Below are 20,600 nucleotides of genomic sequence, written 5' to 3'. Positions count from 1 at the left end.
AGGCACATTCTTAAGGGATGATCATCCAAGGGGGAGTGTTATGAATATTTGGATGCCCATCAGAGTTGAGTCCATGGGCCAGGCCCATATGTATACTTGTTCAACACTCCAAACCTAATAATATAAATACAAGGGAGTCTGCACCTAGCAGAGCATCCCATCACACTATTTCTCTATCTCTGGTTCCTCTATTCTCCTATCTTATTTACTTGCTTACTCTTTATTCATAACAAATAAGATGTTTTAAGACATTTTTTGCTAAAGACATTTTTGACCCGATACGGCTTAAACTAAGGCTAACACACTAACTTGATGACCAACATCAATGTTTTGAGTTTGCACTTTTAAGTCTAGCAAGTAATATGGCAGCCCAAATAGTTTCATAGCCCATCAAAAAAGAAGGAAGAGTCTTGAAAAATAGCCAAGAAGAGAAGTTACACTAAGCTCAATTTCGACCAAAAAAAAAAAGATAGGCTCAATGAAGAAATTAAAAACAACAAAGAAAACAATTATCAACTAATAATACCTAACTGTTAACTAGCCGTGAGACTCAAGTTTAAATAAGGGATGAAAATTTACTATCCCAAATAATGTCTCTTTCTCTCTTTCCACGAATAAAATTATGTATAAATTAAAATATATATGAAAATGATATTTATAACCTTACATAGCAATTGACAAAAAAAAAACTTTCATAGCTAATATCCTGAATGATAACTTAAGTGGTAAGAGCTAGGAGACATGTGAGTTGGGTGGGGGAGGTCTATGAATCAATCTAGAGGATGCAATTTATCTTTCCGATAAACCTTACATAACTGATTTTTAATAGATATGATACAATCTCATTACTAAGCTGGAAATGAAACGTGCACTATATTTAATTTGGGAATGAAGAATCTTGATCCTTAGACAAGAGGAGAACAAAGCACACAAGCTTTAGTTTTTTCCACACTCACCAGAGATGGCCCAAGCAAATAACATATATACTAATCATTAGCTAATAGAAGGTGCGATATCATGGATTGATAAATCAAATCTCTTGTAATTGAAAGTATCCACAACAATGAGTGAGCTACATCTAAAAGCTGAACCAAACATAATATCAAGCTATATATCAATATCAGTGCGGTTGAGGTGATCAGCAAAATCCCCACTTCAGAGACATATTTCAGAAGGAGTGGATGACACTGGCTATTCTTGAAATGCTGCTTTGTATATATACTGTCCCATCTTTCCAATAATTGTCTGTATGTTCTAAAATGGGTGTGGTCACCTGTAATTATTTTGTTCGCTAATATATAATATATGATCCACATAGCCTTTACAAAGCATTAGATATGATATAATAAGAAAGAAGATAATTTTGACACATATTAATTGAATCAAATGATGTAGTAATGTATTTTTGGTGCACTACTGCAACATTCAACATTCATACTCATGTATTCTGAAAATATTTGACACTTTTAACTTTGATTTTTTTATACTTACAAAAAATTTAGTCATCTTTCTTCCACTTTATTTTTCTTCTTATCTCCCTTGCTCATCCGTTGAAATCACCTCTCACATCTTTCACTTCTCTTTCATTCCCAATTAGGGTATAGACATCCCGACACGCACTATAGGGAATTTAGAACATTTTTTCAAAACCAAAATATGTGTTGGGTTTGGTGCATGCAGGGCCAAAAAAAATTGATGATGATCAAGAGGATGCAAAATGCCTTAATTTAATTGGGAATGCTCCAACTTTTTTTTAGAAAGCTGAATATATATCAATAATAGAGAAAGATACAAACAAAGCAAAAGGCCTAAAAAAGTTAACTAGGCCCTCTGCGAGATAGAGTTAGACTCCAATAGCGAGAGGAGCTCTGTCTTTGTTGGGTTTATATACACACTAGATTATGGTCCCAAATGTGAGACTTGGGTTGTATATTTCATCACTCCTCCTCAAGTCCAACTGAAGTAGGAGAGTTAGACTTGCTCTGCATAGACTTGTATTCAAGCAAAAGCTCAGAGGCCATCGTCGTGAGTTTGTACTTCTTTTGTGTGAATCAAGTCTAAGGGCCATCATGACTTGAATTTTAGTTGATAACCTGATGTTTGTTCGAGACATGTCAAAACACTGAATTTGAGTTTCACTTAATTATGACATGAAGTATAAATGTTAGTATATCTTCCTTAATTTCTTTTATTCTTCAATGAAAATAGAATTATATGACAGAGCAAACAATGAAACTAAAATGTATTTATATCTTTAGTCATGATCCCTTTCTTTATATATGCTTTAACTCCTTTAAGTATGTCATTACTTGACGCGTGCAGCTGAAGAAGGAGCATATTTTGTAGTGTGAGTCTCCATCGTACTCAAACCTCTAAAACAAGGACCACTCTAGCAAAAGACTTTATTGAGTCCAACGCTCAAAATGAAGCTATGTACTATGTAGTATGTACTATTTCATTTGTACTATTCTTAATTGCCATCGAAAACCTAGGAACAAGCCTTTAGTATTAACTATGTCATAATTGCACTTACAGAAATGCTGCTGATACAGTGATGCATGTTACAGAAATCTCCAATTCAATTTTTTTGAAAGGCAAAAAATTATACTCAATTTAGGAAGCACAACAATAGTAAGGACAAAACCAACATCAGAAACTCCAACTCATAATGATTACCTTGGTATATATATATATTGTTGGAAATTTGGGGATGATCTTGGATAACTTCGAAGAATCGTGTTCATATCCTTTCCGAACAAAGTATTTCGACCCTATTCTTGCCTGGGTTCACGAAATCCTTGTTGGGATAATTCTTGAAGAACAACCTGTTTCTGGCAATAGATAACATATCAGGAATGTAGAGAGAATGACTGTTTTGTTTTCTGTATATCAAATCTGAGGCCAAATGACTCCTTATATTGGAGTTTGTTTCGGAAACCGAAAAACAGTTAATTCTAACAGTTTTTAAAATTAAGGGTCGTTTAGGAAAATTATAATTGGGCTCCGCCCCTTGGAACCCCGTTTTGTATTCGCGGTCAATTATACGTTAGCTCAACGAGCGTGCACTCCGCACTACCCTAACTCGTTTCCGAGCTTAACGCATAATCGCATCGGCCTATAGTAAATTACATTACTACTAAAATCCATTGATGATACTAAAATCACCAACATATATATCTCTTTTGAGGTTTGAAGTGATAGGCTATAATCTTCCAATGACAAGAAAGTAAAAGTGTTTCGTTTGATGAACATAAGGGTATGTTTGATCTTACATAGTAATAATCATGGCCCTTTTCTTTCAGCTTCAATTCTTGTTAACAATATTTAACAATATTTAACAACAGGGAAATTTCGGTGGTAGTTCTTTGCTTATTGTGCATCTATTAATAATTCAATACTCCACCGACAACATGTTAATTTAGCGGTAAACAAACTAGACCAATATTGTAAGGACCAAAATACAAAACAGGAAAACCATATTGGGACACAGTTATAATTTTCTGAAGACAACCATCAAATAAAAAAATGAATCAGTACTCCATTTATTTAGTGTTTAGGTGGGAGAGAGGTTTAAGGACCAATTCATGCACATATTCCACAATGTACAAAATTAAAAACACCATTTCTTCATTCTAAAAGTCTGCTAAACATGATCTTAAGATATCTGGTTTATTTTTCAGATTATATTCATGATTGAAGTAGACGAGGTTCAAGGCGTTGTGTTGCATATGTAAAATGTCGGGTATATGAAATCAATATATAATTGGGGAAAACAAAATATTTACAAATGTTAGGCTATATTTCATTTATCTATGGCTTAATTGCATCTTTGGTCCCTGACATTTATAAAAGCCACGATTTTGGTCCCTCACCTAATTTAATTACAAAAATCATCCCTCACCTAACACTCTGTGAACAAAGTTGGTCCCACAGTCAATTTTTTAACGGAAGAAGCTTATGTGGTGTTTGAAAACTTAGGTGGAAGTGCCACCGGAGAGAGGGAGGCACATGCCTCTACATCTCAGAGGAAAAAACAACAAAAAAACTCAGAGGAATAGGACACAACCTCAATCCCAGCGTTCCAACAACTAGGCCTCCCAACAGCAAAGCTTCACTATGAGATAAAAAAAACAGCCGAGAGGAGAGGAAAAATCGATTCTGACGCCAGTGGCACTTCCACATAAGCTTTCAGACGCCACGTAAGCTTCTTCCGTTAAAAAATTGACGGTTGGACCAACGTTGTTCACGAAGTGTTAGGTGAGGGACGATTTTTGTAATTAAATTAGGTGAGGGACCAAAATCGTGGCTTTTGTAAATGTCAGGGACCAAAGTTGCAATTAAGCCTTTATCTATACATATATCTTCATTTGAGACAATCTTGTTCAAGAAAAGCGCTTCTCCCAACCGTGTTAACCTCAAATCAACCACATATCATATAAAGTATGAAAAAATTATTTTGAACATGTTGAAAATTTTGGTTATTTAGATCACAAGATCTCATGGCAGGCAAGATCAGACTGTGACGAAAATAACTTTTACAGTCTTTTTTGTGTTAATTGTGTTTATGTGGTTGTTAAATTTCTTTTAATTTGAAAGCTTCATATATATACCTAAAAAAAAGAATATTGCGCGTGAGTTGAGAAGATTCATTTATAGTAGAAAATAACTCTTTTTAAGAAAAGCTACAACAGCAAAAAATTAGTTGTTCATTAATTAAAATATGCTATAGCAAGCATTAAAAATGAATACAATATAAGAAATAAGATGTCAAAATTAACAATATTGAATCAAGACAAGCATCAAATAACTGTGAGCTCTTTCTCTTTCTTTACTTTCATTCTCAATTAGTAAGCAAACCCTATATTTACAAGATGGTATTGGTCTAGATTTCAATTTGATTTGTACACAGTATGTTTTCAGTCTTACAAAGGATACAATTCTGTTCAAGGCTAAAATATTCACATCATAGTAGTTGTTAATTTGCTGATAAAGGATAAAATCACAGAAAATCTCTTAATTTAATTTGGTGATTAATTTCCTTCTCACCCAAGACCCTAAGGATAAGATGTTCTATTTCCATATCTGACACAATCACCGTTATTTTCTTTTAATTTCTATATGAGGTGCATATGCACCCAAAACAATAAATCGAAGAAAAACTATAACCATGTTTCTTAATTAACAGTTCAATACTTTTATTAATCAAGTACTCAATCTCTTAACTTATTAGCAGCAATTTGACTAAGTATACATCAAAAGCATTGACCAATTAGAGTTATAGTCTTTGAGATAATTAAAACTGTGAAATTAGAGAGGTAGAAATCAATGCTTTTGGTGAGCTGGTTAGCATACTAAAAACCTGTATAAGAACAATCTGGAAAAGCCACATACCTGAGATTTGATGCAAAAAGTATTATTTGCTGCTGATAGTGAAGCCCAAGCTGCTACCTAGCTAGGGCAAGTTGTCATAAAAAGGGGAAGCAAGAAAATAAAAATAAAAAATAAAAACATGTACTATAATAGGCAGAAATGTCCCTGGATGATAGTTCAAGTACTAAGAGTTAAGGGACATATGAGTTGAGTGGGGGAGGTCCAAGGATCATTCCCGGGATGATGCAATTTATCTTTCCAATGTACTAAAAAAATAATAAGCAGAAAAGAGATGGTGGTGGGGTGACAGATAGAGGGTGAGCACATATAACTTCAAGCATGAAACTGCAAGAAAGCACCATGTGTGCTCACTCTCTTCTGTCACCTCCCTTACCGTTACTCTAAATTAAATTTGAGAAATTAATTTGAGATGCAGCTGAGTAGCTCCGATCCTCTTCTTTAACCTGCAGTAAGTGGATCTGAAAAAGGTAACACCAGCTTCTGGAACCCTCATTAGGTTATGAGGAGACAAAACTTGTTTCCTCTTCAACATAGAAACTACTCTCTATGGAAACAGAAAACAAGTTAAATTAAACTTGAGGTGTTGTGTGATGAAATGAAGGGGAGATGGAAGGGTTTATATAGGACCGGAAAGAGAATTTGCTTGCATCATCACCTGTGTGAGGAATAAATGTGGGTTTATCTTCCCATGGTCATTCTCTAATATTTTAAACAAGAGAAAAAGAGAAAGCACAGCACAAAAAAGAAGTTTACAAACTTTATCTTTATGATCTCTCCAACTATTTGCAACTAATCCAACCACAAAGGCACAAACCTATCTATTCATTTTTGTTTCCAATGCATCTTGTAATTCTAAATCGATATTAATCGGCCGCTTGGTCTTCGCTCTCAAGGTTAGGGCGGAATGTGAGTGTTATGAATTAAACATTTTCTTTGAATTTAAGTCTCACAAACCTGTTTGAATACTGTTTTGTAAAATAATTTTTGTTTCTTTTAAGTAAAGTCTCTTTTTTTTTTTTTCCGATAAGCAATGTTGTATTAAAGGGGTACAAGGGGTACCACAAACCCATAACCGATACAAAGTTTGAAAACTAAAAGATAGCACAACCAGATAACAAACTCAGGTTGTTAATTACAAAAAATACAATTGGATATAAAACAGAATTCCTCAGAAAGAGCTAAGGCAAGATACAGGCTCGTTAAACCATTCATAAATAGAATAGGAGAACGTTTTACACTTCACCCTCAGCCATTCCCACGACCTCATTCTGCAGTTGTCAAATATTTCTTCTGGAGTGAGCGACCCCCCTCTGAAAACTGCTTCATTCCTACTCTGCCAAATATGCCAGATCACAGATACCCAAATAGACATAATTCCCACCTTCTTGATACCTACGAGCAAGCCACCAAATTGTACAAAATGCTCCTTGCAAGAACTGGGTTGAACAAAATTGATTCCCAGCCACTTAAACACATGGGACCAAACCAGCCAAGCATGCTGACAAAAGAAAAGTAGATGCATCACCGTTTCTTCGTGTGAACTGCAAAGGGGGCATAAACAGTCACTAAGTTGAACATGTCTGCGAATCAAGTTGTCTTTCGTCTGTACTCTGTTCAGAAGAACCCTCCAGCCAAAGGCTAAACAATTAGACGGAGCCAACAGTTTCCAAAGAAGAGAAAAGCACTCTTCTGTGTCTCCAATTTCTTTAAAGAAAATCGCTTCATAGGCAGATTTTACTGTGAATATACCTTCTCTTTCTCGAGTCCAGAACCAGCAATCTTTCTTACCTTGGATTAGAGAGAATGAAGAAACAATTCTCATAACTTCATTCAATTGTACCTGCAGTTCCCAATCCACAGATCCATTCCATTGAAAAGACCAGGTCCAGCTTCCATTAATCCATTGCCCCATCTCAGCTAAAGTCTCTTAAACTTATTTGTTTCCAATTTTTGAAAACTGCTTTCGGTTTTTAAAAATTGAAAAAAATAAAAAATTTGTTAATCATAACTTGTTTTAAAAATAGTTATTGTTATATGTTTTTAAAACTAAAATCTCAAATCTGCTCAATGATGGTCTAGTTTTTTTTCTTCAGTTTTTGAAAGTTGTTTTCTGTTTTAAAAAACTTGTTTTGAAAAATAGTTATTATTTTATGTTTTTAGAACAAATATCTGATGAGTCAAGCTCAGTCCAGAGGTAACCCGAAAAGTTTCAAGTCAACAAAGACTCCAGTGGGTCAATGCTTTGAGCACAGACCAAGAAATGCTCTTTCCGAAATAAGTTTCTCGAGTCAAATGACACGGAGTCAGAAGCGAAGATGGCAAATGAGGAAATGGCTCGTAGAATGAAGGTTGAGTACTCTGAGTCAACGTGGTTGATTGGAAAGTCGCAAAAGACCGACGCTAAGAAGGGAAAAGGAGCCATAGAAAGAAGAGACCCAAGATGTAGATATGAAATACTCTGGTACTTTTAAGTCAGAAGGAAAACCGCGCTTTGACAAGAAGGAAGATGATGGGGATGATGATCTATCAAAGAAGGCGGTCCTCAAGTTTTGGACTCTTCCTCCAAAGGAGAATTACCCCGAGTAACTGGATGAGGATGTGGAACTCTCCTCTTGTTGCGGAGATTGATTATGGTCTAGAGTCAACAGACATATCAGAGGTGAGCAGGGACCCAGCTAATAAGGGGCAATGCCGTGATTACTGACACAACCCTGATGCCTGATGATGATCCAAGGCAAAATGTCTTAGAGATGTTTTCTTGTTTCTGATTTTAGTTTTCAAACTATTTTTTATTAATATTGCAAAACATCTCACTCAAATAGTTTTCTTATAAAAAAATTTTAAAAATATTTTCGAAATTGTTTTTAAATTTAGAAAAGTAGAAGAAAATCAAAAAACCCGTTCATGTTTTTGTTTCCAGTTTTCAAGTTACAGTTTTGTAACGTTCTAAAACACATTATTCGCAGTTTTTTGAAAAATTCTTTTAAATTAAAAAAATAAAACAGAAATTAAACAAGCCCAATGAATTATTTTTAAAAACAGTTTCTTAAAACATTATCCAAACATTTTTTTTCACCTCATATAAAACAAGTTTTAAGAATTTTTATGAGAAAATATTTTTAAGATTCCATTCTCAGATTTTTGAAATTAAAATCGCTTTTAAGAAACAATATTTTGAAAATTAATATGTTTTTAAAAGAAAAAACAGAAAAAACAAATCTTTTTACAATTTACACAAAATTAAAAACACATGACTTGAGAAATAAAATACAAACAAAAAACATCTTTAACATTGTTTTTTTTTTGTACCAAAAAAAAAATAACTCATGACAATTTTTTTTTTCTATTTTGAAAAGGAGAACTTGCATTTCAAAAAAAAAAAACTTACATTAAATCACTATAGTGATAAGTGGGCAAATGATATTTAAGATAACTGGATTAGAAGTTTAACTTATCTTGAATACCATTGGTTCACCTAGGACTAAACACATATTTCTTCTGGGAATGGCTCCGCTAGGGTTTCTGTGCCACGCTGTGACGGCTAGGGTTTCCGGGTGTTGACTTCCAACTCTGGCTCGCTTTCCTAAGTGGTTTTGACGGCAAGGCTTGCTCATGTGTTACACGTAGACTTACTCTCTCGTGGTGGGACAAGGTTTCTTGTCGGTTTCTTTTTCTGGCAACTCTTCTCAACTCTTGCTTACCATGGCAGACATCCCTGACTTTGACCTGAATGAGGAGGAGCGCGAGGCTCTGGACCTGGGTAGTCTCGGTGAGGATCCGCTGCTAAGCAGGACGTGTGGCTCTCAGCAAGGGTTCACGCCAGAAACCAGGTGAGTTCGAGGGCCTTTAAGAGTGTCATGGTTGCACTGTGGTAATCTCGGAATTGCGTGGAGGTTCATCAGGCTGGAGTGAACCTTTTCACCTTCAGGTTTACTTCCGCTCGTGACAGGGACCTGGTGCTCCGTTCTGGACCTTGGTTTTTTGACCGGTACGCTCTTATTCTGCAATTGATGAATGGGGTGATGGCGCATCCACCGATCGCACTTGGAGGCATTCCCTTATGGATACAGGTGTTCAACCTCCCACCAGGCGATTTCCGAACCGAGGCTGTGGCACGCATAATAGCACACACCTTTGCAGGATACATTGAATGGGATGGGTCCGAGTCTAACAAATATGGACCGATTTTCAGGGTACGTGTTTGGATCGACTCAGGGGCACCGCTACGCCGAGGACGACTGTTATCTCCAGCGGGGAGAGAGCCTTTGAAGGTGGTTTTCAAAAATGAAAAACTGAAAAAACTTTTTTTACCGGTGTGGCCTTCTGGACCATGTGCTCCGGGATTGTGATATTGTGGACGATGGCACCCACTAGCCTTTGGCGGATGGCTCCGAGCAGAACCACCTATACATCCTTTCCATGGGGGCCGTCGTAATGAGGGTGGGAATGATGGAGGAGGTCCAGGTGGGAACAATCAAGGGGAGGCTAATGGTGCAGGTACAGGGGATGGTGAGAGGAGGACAATGCTGTTACAGGGGGAGGGTTCAGGTGGTGAAGGGGCAAACAACAACCAGGAGGGGGCTAGTACAAATGGCAGCCAGAACTCTAGTGAGTTGAAGGACAGTGGTAATGAGAGCAGTGGGCAGGATAGTGGTCTTAACAAGATGGTTTTGGGGCACCGTAAGAGGGCGGGTGAATCAACTTCAGCATCCCGCACTGGTTTTTCTCCATCTCTTAAAAAGTTGAACTCAGATTGCGGATTGGGATTGGCGGAGGCTGCTGGGCAGTCCAGCCCACCTCAATGAGGATCTTAGTGTGGAACTGTCGCGGGCTTGGGAACCGGCGGGCAGTTAGGGCATTTCAGATGCTCATCCACTTGAAAGCTCCCGACATTTGTTTTGTTTCGAGCAGGTAGGGAGGTTCTTGTTAAAGCGGTAGTTCAGGCTATTCCTGCTTATGTCATGTCTTGTTTTGTTCTTCCAGATGGCTTATGTGATCAGATTGAGAGCATGATTAGTAGGTTTTATTGGGGGGGTGATGCTTCTAAACAGAGTCTTCATTGGACTAAATGGGACAATCTTTGTCGTACAAAAGATGATGGTGGGCTGGGTTTCCGGGATTTCAAGTCGTTTAATTTAGCTCTTGTTGCTAAGAATTGGTGGAGAATTTACAATAACCCGAACTCTTTGTTTAGCCGGGTGTTCAGGTCGGTGTACTTCCCTAGTGGCAATCTCATGGGGGCAAAAAAAGGGTATAGACCTAGTTATGCTTGGTCAAGCTTGTTGAAGACAAGTTGGATCTTTGAGAGAGGGGGTAGGTGGCAAGTGGGAAATGGTGAATCTATTACTATTGTTGATGATGCTTGGCTCCCTAATGGGTCTCCTTTGATTTTTAGACAAGATGTCATGCAAGATTTGCAGCTGAATAAAGTAGCTAATTTGTTGACTCATGGAAGGTGGAACGTGGCCCTGATTGAACAGGTCTTCAACCCGGCCACCGCTCAGTGCATTCTCACAGTTCCCTTACCGGTTCAGCCGTGTGTTGATCTTCTCTTCTGGCCCGAGACTAGTGATGGCTGGTACACAGCCAAGTCGGGGTATGAGTTTATCCGTAGGTACCATGCTAGCGGGACGTCATCCTCGTCCACTGCTCCGGTGATTCCGACGATGTTTTGGAGGAAGGTGTGGCACTCTTCCGCCTTACCTAGGTGCAAAGAGCTGGTGTGGCGTGCGACTTCTGGTTTCTTGCATGTTCGTAGCAGACTCCGGCGTTGTGGAGTTGATGTTGACCCGATGTGCCCGTGGTGTGGGCTGGAGGACGAAACAACGAGTCACATTCTGCTGTTGTGCCCAGTGGTCTCGCGCCTCTGGTTTGCAGCGCTGGGCTTGCGTGTTTCTGGGACTGGTTCATTTTATGAGGTTATGGATGGTATTGTTGCACAGTTGGATGAAGAGCTAGTAGGAATGGTTTTCACTTTGGTTTATCTTATTTGGGAAGCTAGGAATGCTCTTTTTTTTATCAGAAGGAGGTGCAGGTGTCTCACGTTTTACACAGGTTGGAAGCTCTTCGTGCTCTTCCCAGGCCCACGCGGCTCCCGCAGCCACCCATGCAGGAAACGAAAGCTTGGAAACGACCACCGTCAGGTTGGATCAAGATTAATTTTGATGTGTCGGTGAGACACAAGGTGGCTGGTTTTGGTTGTTTGGCGAGAGATGAGGAGGGGGAAGTTCTTGCAGCTGCAACTTTGGCACCGGTTGTGAAGCAATCATCAGGACTTGCAGATGCTATGTGTTTCCGATGGGCATTGCGTTTAGCCATTGATTTGGGGTTTCACCATGTCTGTTTTGAGACTGACTCTTTGAAGCTGTTCCAGTGGTGGCGCCGCAGAACCAAAGGGTCATCTTACCTTGATTTAATTATTTCTGATTGTCATACGCTTGCTTTAGCTTTTTCACATTTGGATGTTTCTTTTAATCGTAGATCCGGCATCAGTGCCGCTGACTTTTTGGCCCGGAGTGCTTCCTCTTTTTTGGTTTGGATAAAGGAGGGACCTCCTGGTCTTGATGCTTTTGTTCGTTCTGACATTTTGGCCTCTAGGCCGGCTTGATTTCAATATATTTGAACACATTTAAAAAAAAATAACACATATTTCTTCTATGTATTTAATTGTATTACAGCTGCAAGGCCTTAAAAACAAATATATTTTTTTTTAAAATCTAGCCAAGCATTATTTAAAATTGTACTCGAGACGTACGCAAAACACATACAACAATGTACCAAACGAAAAAGATATACAGCTATAAAATAACTAACAAAATACAAGTTAAAAAAATATTCACATACCATGCTACAGTAGGGACACTAGACAACTTTTATGAAAAATTTACCGGCGGTTTAAAATCTCCGCAAAGTGATTTATTGCAAATTTTCCTTCAAATGTTTTTTGTGAATTCTGCTTTGAAAATGTTTTCTGTGGATTCTTTTTTAAAAAATTGTTATATAAAAATTTGCTATGATTTTTCTTAGGAAACTTTCATTCCAATAGTTTTTGACGCAAAATCCACAGGAAAACATAAAGGAAAATCAACATGTAAAAAAGTGTTTGGTTATCCCTCATTATTTTGTAGTTCAAAACTTCAAATATTAGGACGCATCCAACAACTATATATCGAAGTGACTAAAAGCAACATGTTGCATTCGACTCTCTGCAAAAGAAATTAAAAGTGAATTGTTTTTATCTTGCCTTCACTCACTACCAGGATTTATGTTTACAAAATTGAAAATATCTTGTCAACAAAGGTTATTGAATTACAAACAAGTTTATTCTGAGCAATCTAAATACTATAACAATTAATTGTTGGCCTAGTGACCCTCGTTTCAAACCTTTTGTCGAAAAAGGCATGGGAGGAGATATATATTCGTGGCTGGGGAGCTTTTATTCTGGAAGAAAAGCTCAAGGTTCTTAAATCCAAATTGCGAGTCCGACACAAGGACATCTTTGGAGACTTGAATAAACAGAGAAATTGGCTTAATTAGACAAGAAAAACGAGGAAGTGGGGTTAGTAGAGGAGGAAAAAGCTAGAAGTAAAGAGCTTATGGGAGAATACTGGAAGGTGGCAAGGCACAAGGAAGCAGTTTTGAGCCAAAAAGCAAGGTTCAAATGGATAAAGGAAGGGGATGGTAACACAAAAAATTTCCATTCATGTGTAAATTGAAGAAGGAGAGTGAATAATCTAGTGGGACTTGAGGTTGATGGTAGGTGGGAGGAGAGGTCGAGGGAGATTAAGAAGGAAGTAAAAACTTTTTTGAGAATCGCTTCATGAAGATTGAGGATCTTGGTGCTAATTTCGATGGAGTGCCCTTCAAAACTATTTCTGAAGTTGATAATGAGACCTTGTATGCAAAGTTTGACCCTCTAGAGGTGAAGGAAGCATTTTGGGAGTGTGAAGGGGACAAGATCCCGGGTTCAGACGATTTTAATTTCCACTTTATCAAGGCTTTTTGGCATATTTTAGCAGGGGATGTGCAAAGAGTACTAGATGAGTTTCATTCCCATGGTGTTTGGCCCACATAGAGAAATTCTTCCTTTATCACTTTGATCCCAAAATGCGACTCCCCTCAAAATCTAAATGACTTTAGACCAATTTCTTTGATTGGTTGTTTGTACAAAGTTGTGGCGAAGATTCTTGCAAATAGGCTCAAAGGGGTTCTCCATGGGGTTATAGGGGAAGAGCAATCCACTTTCCTCTCAGGAAGAAGCATGATGGATACTATATTGGTGGAAAATGAACTTATTCATGATGCAAGGAGCAAAAAGGAACAATTGATGGTCTTCAAAGCGGACTTTGAAAAGGCTTATGATTCCGTGAGATGGGATTACCTAGTGTACATGATGAGGCGTATGAACTTCCAAGATCGATGGGTAAGGTGGATTGAGGTTTGTTTGAGATCGGAAAGGGTCTCTATCCTAGTGAATGGAAGCCTGACTGAGGAGTTTAGAATGGAAAGAGGCCTTCGCCAGGGTGATCCCTTGGCCTCGTTTTTGTTTCTAATAGCAGCAAAAGAACTGAATGGACTGCTTCAGCAAGCAATGCGCTTGGAGAAATACGTGGGCTATGCACTCCGGGGTAATATTGAAGTGAAGGTATCGATATCACAATTTGCAGATGACACATTGTTATTCGGGAGGCAACGATTCAAAATGCTCTCTTGATCAAATGTGCCCTGAGGAGCTTTGAGTTGGTATCAGGATTGAAGATAAATTTCTACAAAATCAGAGTGGCGGGAATAGGGGTGGGAGAGGGTGAAATTCATGGTCTTGCTAGCCTACTAAATTGTAGAGTCATGAAAGTCCCCTTTACCTACCTTGGGCTGCCAGTGGGAGGCAACCCAAGATGAATTAGCTTCTGGGATACGGTGGTGAAAAAAATGAGTGGGCGGCTAACCCAATGGCGGAAGAAGGTGGTATCTTTTGGAGGACGCTTTACATTGATTTCAAGTGTCCTTTCATCCATTCCCTTGTTTTATTTGTCTTTCTTCAACGTGCCACAAGGCATCATAAACAAATGTAGGAGGATTATGCGATCATTTCTTTGGGGAGGAAAAGAGGATAGGCGAAGTGTGGCATGGGTGAGTTGGGAGGTGATTTGCAAACCAAAAGAGTTGGGAGGCTTGGGCTTGAGAGATTGGGAGTCTTTCAACCAAGCTCTATTAGGAAAGTAGCAGTGGCGATTGCTACACGAACCAAACAACATTTGGGTGAAAGTTCTCCTAGCTAAATACACATTTTCGGTCCAAGGTACACAGCTGATAGTGGAAGGAAAATCGTCAAATTGGTGGAAGGACTTGATGAGTTTTGTGCTAATGAATCGGGGACGTGCTGGTTTGAACAAGGTTTGAAGAAGGTAGTAGGGCAACGGGATAAAACCAGATTCGGGTAAGACGCTTGGGTTGGGCAGTTTAAGCTTAAAGGAAGATTTTTAAGGTTGTTTAATCTGTCCATGCAAAAGGAGGTGAATATAATGCATGTAGGACAATGGGAACAAGGAGTTTGGCGGTGGAACTTCTTATGGAGGAGACATCTTCTCTCTAGAGAGAAGGAAATGGTGGAGGAACTCCTTCTCCTTGTTCAACCGGTTAGTCTAGATGAAGGAAGGAAGGATAAATGGCAGTGGGAACCTTGTATTGAGGGAGTATACAATGTAAGCTCGACATACAGTTTTCTGCAGAGAAATGATATGGAGGAGTTGGTGCCAATTTTCAAATGCTTGTGGCAGGGACTAGCTCCATCAAATGTTTTGGCGTTTAGGTGGCATGCACTTTGGGGAAGGCTACCAACGAAAGAAAACCTAAGAAAAATGAGAGTGATAGCATTTCCGCAAGTGTACGGATTGATTGAAGTAATAAAAAGATTGTCGAACCACAAGGATAGTTGTTTGTTGATTTGATCTTGGAGATTAATGTTTGGAATGGAAAAGTAAAACAAATATAGTTTAAAGTTTGTTGTGATGAAAGCAGTTGTAACAATAGCATAAACAAGAATCTTGTAAAACTTATGAGAAAACCATACCTTAGGTCAAGTTTCACCAAATTCAGTTATGTTACTCACAATCTAATTCATATATGAACTCTTACATACTGTTTGGTTCAAAGGAGGAGAGGGGAGGGGAGGGATTTTAATAGAGGGGATGGGAGGGGAGGGGAAAGGAGAGGAGGGATTTTAATACTTATTACGTTTGGTTCATAGGAGGGGAAGGGAGGGAAAATAACTTATTTTTATTTGGTTCACGAGGGGAGAGAAGAGATTTTATAATTAAAATTACTTTTATACCCTTTTAAAAAAAACCATATATATATATATATATATATATTCATAATCCAGTACAAGAGATAGCAAAATGCAAAAGAGAAGAAAAAACAACAGTACACTATAAAGCAATAAAAGCCATAACAAACTAAACTAAGCTAAGTTGGTTCAAGAGCAACGAGCTTGACGGCAAGGGGAAAGGAATTGAAGAAGCATCCAAACTCTGTCACAGTAAATAGTCGCAACAAGAAGAGAAAGAATTGGAAAAAGCATCCAATTCTGTCACTTTAAATACGGAACACAACTTAACAGCAAGAGAAAACATCCATCGCAGAACACAAATAGCAGCACCCCTGTCGGCGGCGGCGGATAGAGAGACCATAGAGGGCCGTCAGTTGGTATGAAGAAGGAAGGAAATAAAAGACAGTGAAATAAAGAAGGGAAACCCTAAAATAAAAAATTGAAATTTTTAGATTTGTGTAGGGTTATTTTTGTCCAAAATTTATTTCCCCTCCTAATTCCCCCACTTTTGGGGGGAACAAAAAATTGAGGTTAGAGGGATTTTGCTCCCCTCCATTTCTCTCCCCTCCCCTCCTAAATTTTGAACCAAACAAAATCAGATTTTAAAAATCTCTCCCCTCCCCTCCCCTCCCCTCCGTTCTCCTCCAACCAAACAATGCGTTAGAAACATTTCTATGGTGACGTAGCCTTTACCTTCACTTGTTAATACCTTAATCAAGTACATCATTCAATTTCAGTTGCTAAGCCTAATGCCTTAGTACTTAGTCAATTCAATTGAAGAATGAAGCTTGTATGTTCAGACCAACACAGTAAGTTCCCACCCTTATACCTAAGTGATAGCAAACAAATTAATCTAATCCCAAGTCCCTTAATTCTTACCAACTACCGTTGTGCAAGAAGAAAGCCAAACACTTGCATGCATTCAAGAGAGTATTCAAACAGAGAAAATATACATAGAAAGGAAACTTTATTCATATAAGAAATTCAGAACATAACTTAAACTAGGATCCACAATCCCCAAGGTACAAAGGTAAACTAGTCAAGCATGGCTAGGGAATTCATAATGCAAATTAAAAGAACAAAAATGTAACATTCGGATCTGACGACTGGCCTCACGGTAACAACACGAGTCTTTTCAGCGCGCTTTGTCCTCACTCGCGCGCTTCCCGGGAAAACTTCCCAGGAGGTCACCCATCATAATATTGCTCCAAGGCTAGCACACTTAACCATGGAGTTCTGATGAGTTGGGCTCCCGAAAAGAAGTTACAACTTGTTGTTATGAGTAGTACCAATCAAATCTCTTATGCCCTCCTCAACTGTATAGTCCATCCCTATACAGTCTCAGAATACCTCTTGTTCGGGTGTGAGATCAGTTCATTCATGTGCCCCTCCGCCTAGAAGCCGCTCCTTGTCCGTGCCTCACTGCACCGGCGATCACTCCCCGCCCTCGTCGACCCCGGGCGTCATAGGCCCACCAGCTTCCGCTTGGTTCGTCCCCAAACCACACCGTACTGGGAGAGGTCGGCTCTGATACCATTTGTAACATCCCGATCTGACGACTGGCCTCACGGTAACAACACGAGTCTTTTCAGCGCGCTTTGTCCTCACTCGCGCGCTTCCCGTGAAAACTTCCCAGGAGGTCACCCATCATAATATTGCTCCAAGGCTAGCACACTTAACCATGGAGTTCTTATGAGTTGGGCTCCCGAAAAGAAGTTGCAACTTGTTGTTATGAGTAGTACCAATCAAATCTCTTATGCCCTCCTCAACTGTATAGTCCATCCCTATACAGTCTCGGAATACCTCTTGTTCGGGTGTGAGATCGATTCATTCATGTGCCCCTCCGCCTAGAAGCCTGCCAGAAGTCGCTCCTTGTCCGTGCCTCACTGCACCGGCGATCACTCCCCGCCCTAGTCGGCACCGGGCGTCACAAAAACCTGAAAAAAGAGTATTAGGAAGCCTCCCACAAGCTCCAAGAACCTAAACTTCTAAGTTTTGTTCAAAAAGTTACAAGATACCTAAAAGAAATAACAAAAGCTCTATTTATAGAGTTTCCAGTGATCATCCACGCACATGCGTGTCCTCCTCCACGCACATGCGTGAATCATCTGTAAATTTGTAGCATCCGAGTCAGCCCATCACGCATGTGCGTTGCCTTTTACTCTTGTCGTCTTTCTTTGCAAAGAACTGCCACGCATGTGTGTGGCATAGCCGGCGCACATGCGTGGCTCATCAGATTCTTCTCCAATTTTGTAACTCACTCTTCACCTATCATCATGGCTCATTACTTACCCTTCAACCATCATCATTTGCCATCAAAAACCTATTCAAACCTGAAAAGAACCTTAAGAATCCATCAAAACAACAATGTAACTCATGGGAACATCTCATTAATCATGATGATTCACTATCCCTTCATTCAATTCAGCAAACAAAACTCCCAATATGCAATCAACACTCATGAATTCAAAAGACTTCAGCTCAAAACTACGCAGATGCAATTATGAATTAAAAAGGGACTCAACTTGACTTAAAACTCAATAAAGGACTCAAAAAGGAAAAGAAAGAAATAAGAAGGACTCGACAAACATAGAATAAACCTCGGGTCATCACACCACTATAATCAACGACATCTTGTCCTCAAGCGTAAACTCAATGTTGCTTGTCCTCAAGCATAGAACAAATCACCCCTTCTTCAGCTGCGTAAGCTTTTTAACACAAACACATCTCAAAACAAAGAAATTTCATTTGTAAACATTCTAAAGATGAAAGGAGAGTAAAAATCAGCATGAATTAGAATACAAGAGTCCACCACAATTCCTTACCATGTAAGCACTCACCTCACGACTTTGGTGCTCTAACATTCAAACACATTGCATCAATTTTGGTAATCTAACAAATCAAGGTTAACTTAAGCAATGACAAGCACATGATATATACTTCATTATTTACCTTCCAAAAAAACCATTCTAAATTTAGATAAAATAATTGGTTTTGTATACGTTCATCACTCAATTTGTTATTGTAGCGATACACCACTTATAACTTATAAATATAGAAATTTCAACCATATAAAATAAGATTCTATAACTTGAAAAAATAACATTAAAATAGTTTCCTAAAAATTAACTGTTATTGATAGCAGTATTTGCATTCACCACCCGATCATGGGATGGACTCTAAACAAGTCAATTACAATTAGCTGTTTGTTAATATTAGAAATTGGGAGACCTGTATGTTGAGAATTCAAGTGCGGAGTTGGAGTCTCACATTGGTTAAGTTTGGTTGAGGAGAAGACTTTATAAGAGATGTGACTCATAAACCTAATGCCTTAATGTTTTGGGTTAAGATGTGGCGTCGAGATCTCTTGGTGTCTTGCTCCTCGGCTCTTGGGCACCCTTGTCTCCCCCAATAAGTGATATCAGAGCCGATGGTTGGTGTAGCCATGGTTACGACTGATGAAGGAGAAAAAAGATCAAGTTATGCATCTTGGAGAAGTCCCACATCGCTTAGATTAGTGAGGGGTGGGAGGGTACAAGACTATATATAGGGATCTCAAGCTTCTTGTTTCAACGCACCAAAAACACCAAAGAAGTAGCACCTGAAAACACTTTAAGTTTATATTTGTGTTTTCTTTTTTCTCTTATGCTCTTGTTTAAGAGTATTGTGAGATGCAGTTCAAATATTTACTTTGGAGAGTGTGGGTGTACTAGGGTCATGAGGTGGTTGAAAGTGAAGTCTTTGTGTTGTAACAATTTTCACATAGTGTTTATTCTCTGGTTGTCGGTTTTGACAACGGTCGTGGTTTTTTCTTAGGTTTTGAGTTTCCACGTTATATTCTTGTGTTGTTGATTGCGCTCCTGATTTATTTTACTTCTTCAGATGTATTATTTCCTAACAGTGGTATCAGAGCTTCCAGTTCGATGGATATCACTTTGTGTGGTATTGCGAAGGTGCTAAAGAAATGGTCTACAACTGCAATGATGTTGTGATGGAGGAGTTGATGCAATCATGATTACACAAGGCGTTCTGGGCATGAAAGTGTCCAGGTGGCACACGAGCATTAGTTGATATAGATGCAAGGTGTGTGGTGGTAGCGTGCGGACATTGGTTGTCGTTGATGTAAGGTACGTGGTTAAGCCGATGACTGATGAACTTCCGGAGAAAGCCAACATTGAAGTTGCACCATAAATTTTCATCAAGGTTTCAGCATGTGAAAATTCTTGGAATAGTTTAGTTTCAAGTGAAGACAATTCTTGGGATGGTTTAGTTCCAAGTGCAGTGTACTCTTTATGGTGGAGTATGATAATTTAATTTGTCGGTATATAGACAATGAGAATTATGTTTGTCGGTGAAGACAATGATTGTCGGTATAGACAATGAAGACTGAAGACCATTACAATCAAGGTGGAGATTGTTGGGGTTGATTGCAATGTAAGTCTCACATTGCTAATGAAGGAGAAAAAAGATCAAGTTATGCATCTTGGAGAAGTCTCACACCGCTTAGATTAGTGAGGGGTTGGGAGGGTCCAAGACTATATATAGGGATCTCAAGCTTCTTGGTTCAACACACCAAAAACACCAAAACAGTAGCACCTCAAAACACTTTAAGTTTATATTTGTGTTTTCTTTGAGTATTGTGAGATGTAGTTCAAATATTTACTTTGGAGAGTGTGGGTGTACTGGGGTCATGGGGTGGTTGAAAGTGAAGTCTATGTATTGTAAGAATTTTCACATAGTGTTTATTCTCTGGTTGTCGGTTTTGACAACGACCGTGGTTTTTTCTCCGATTTTGAAGTTTTCAAGTTATATTTTTGTGTTGTTTTATTTTAGGTAAGCCAAAATTGATATAAAGAGAAGTAATATGGGTACTTCAACCATG

At 38.7% G+C, this 20,600-nt stretch overlaps 1 long non-coding RNA gene across 1 annotated transcript; it reads right to left on the bottom strand.

Moving 5' to 3' along the window:
* Positions 1-1,445: 1,445 nt before the first annotated feature.
* Positions 1,446-6,281, bottom strand: LOC130724937 (uncharacterized). The gene is made up of 2 exons (XR_009014601.1): positions 2,677-6,281; positions 1,446-2,093 (listed from the first exon to the last, which is right to left on the bottom strand). It is a non-coding gene; the product is annotated as an uncharacterized LOC130724937 (long non-coding RNA).
* Positions 6,282-20,600: the final 14,319 nt, after the last annotated feature.

This window comes from Lotus japonicus, chromosome 1, assembly GCF_012489685.1.
Source record: "Lotus japonicus ecotype B-129 chromosome 1, LjGifu_v1.2".
In the NCBI taxonomy this organism is placed as follows: Eukaryota; Viridiplantae; Streptophyta; class Magnoliopsida; order Fabales; family Fabaceae; genus Lotus; species Lotus japonicus.
This window is presented reverse-complemented; position numbering and strand designations above follow the sequence as displayed.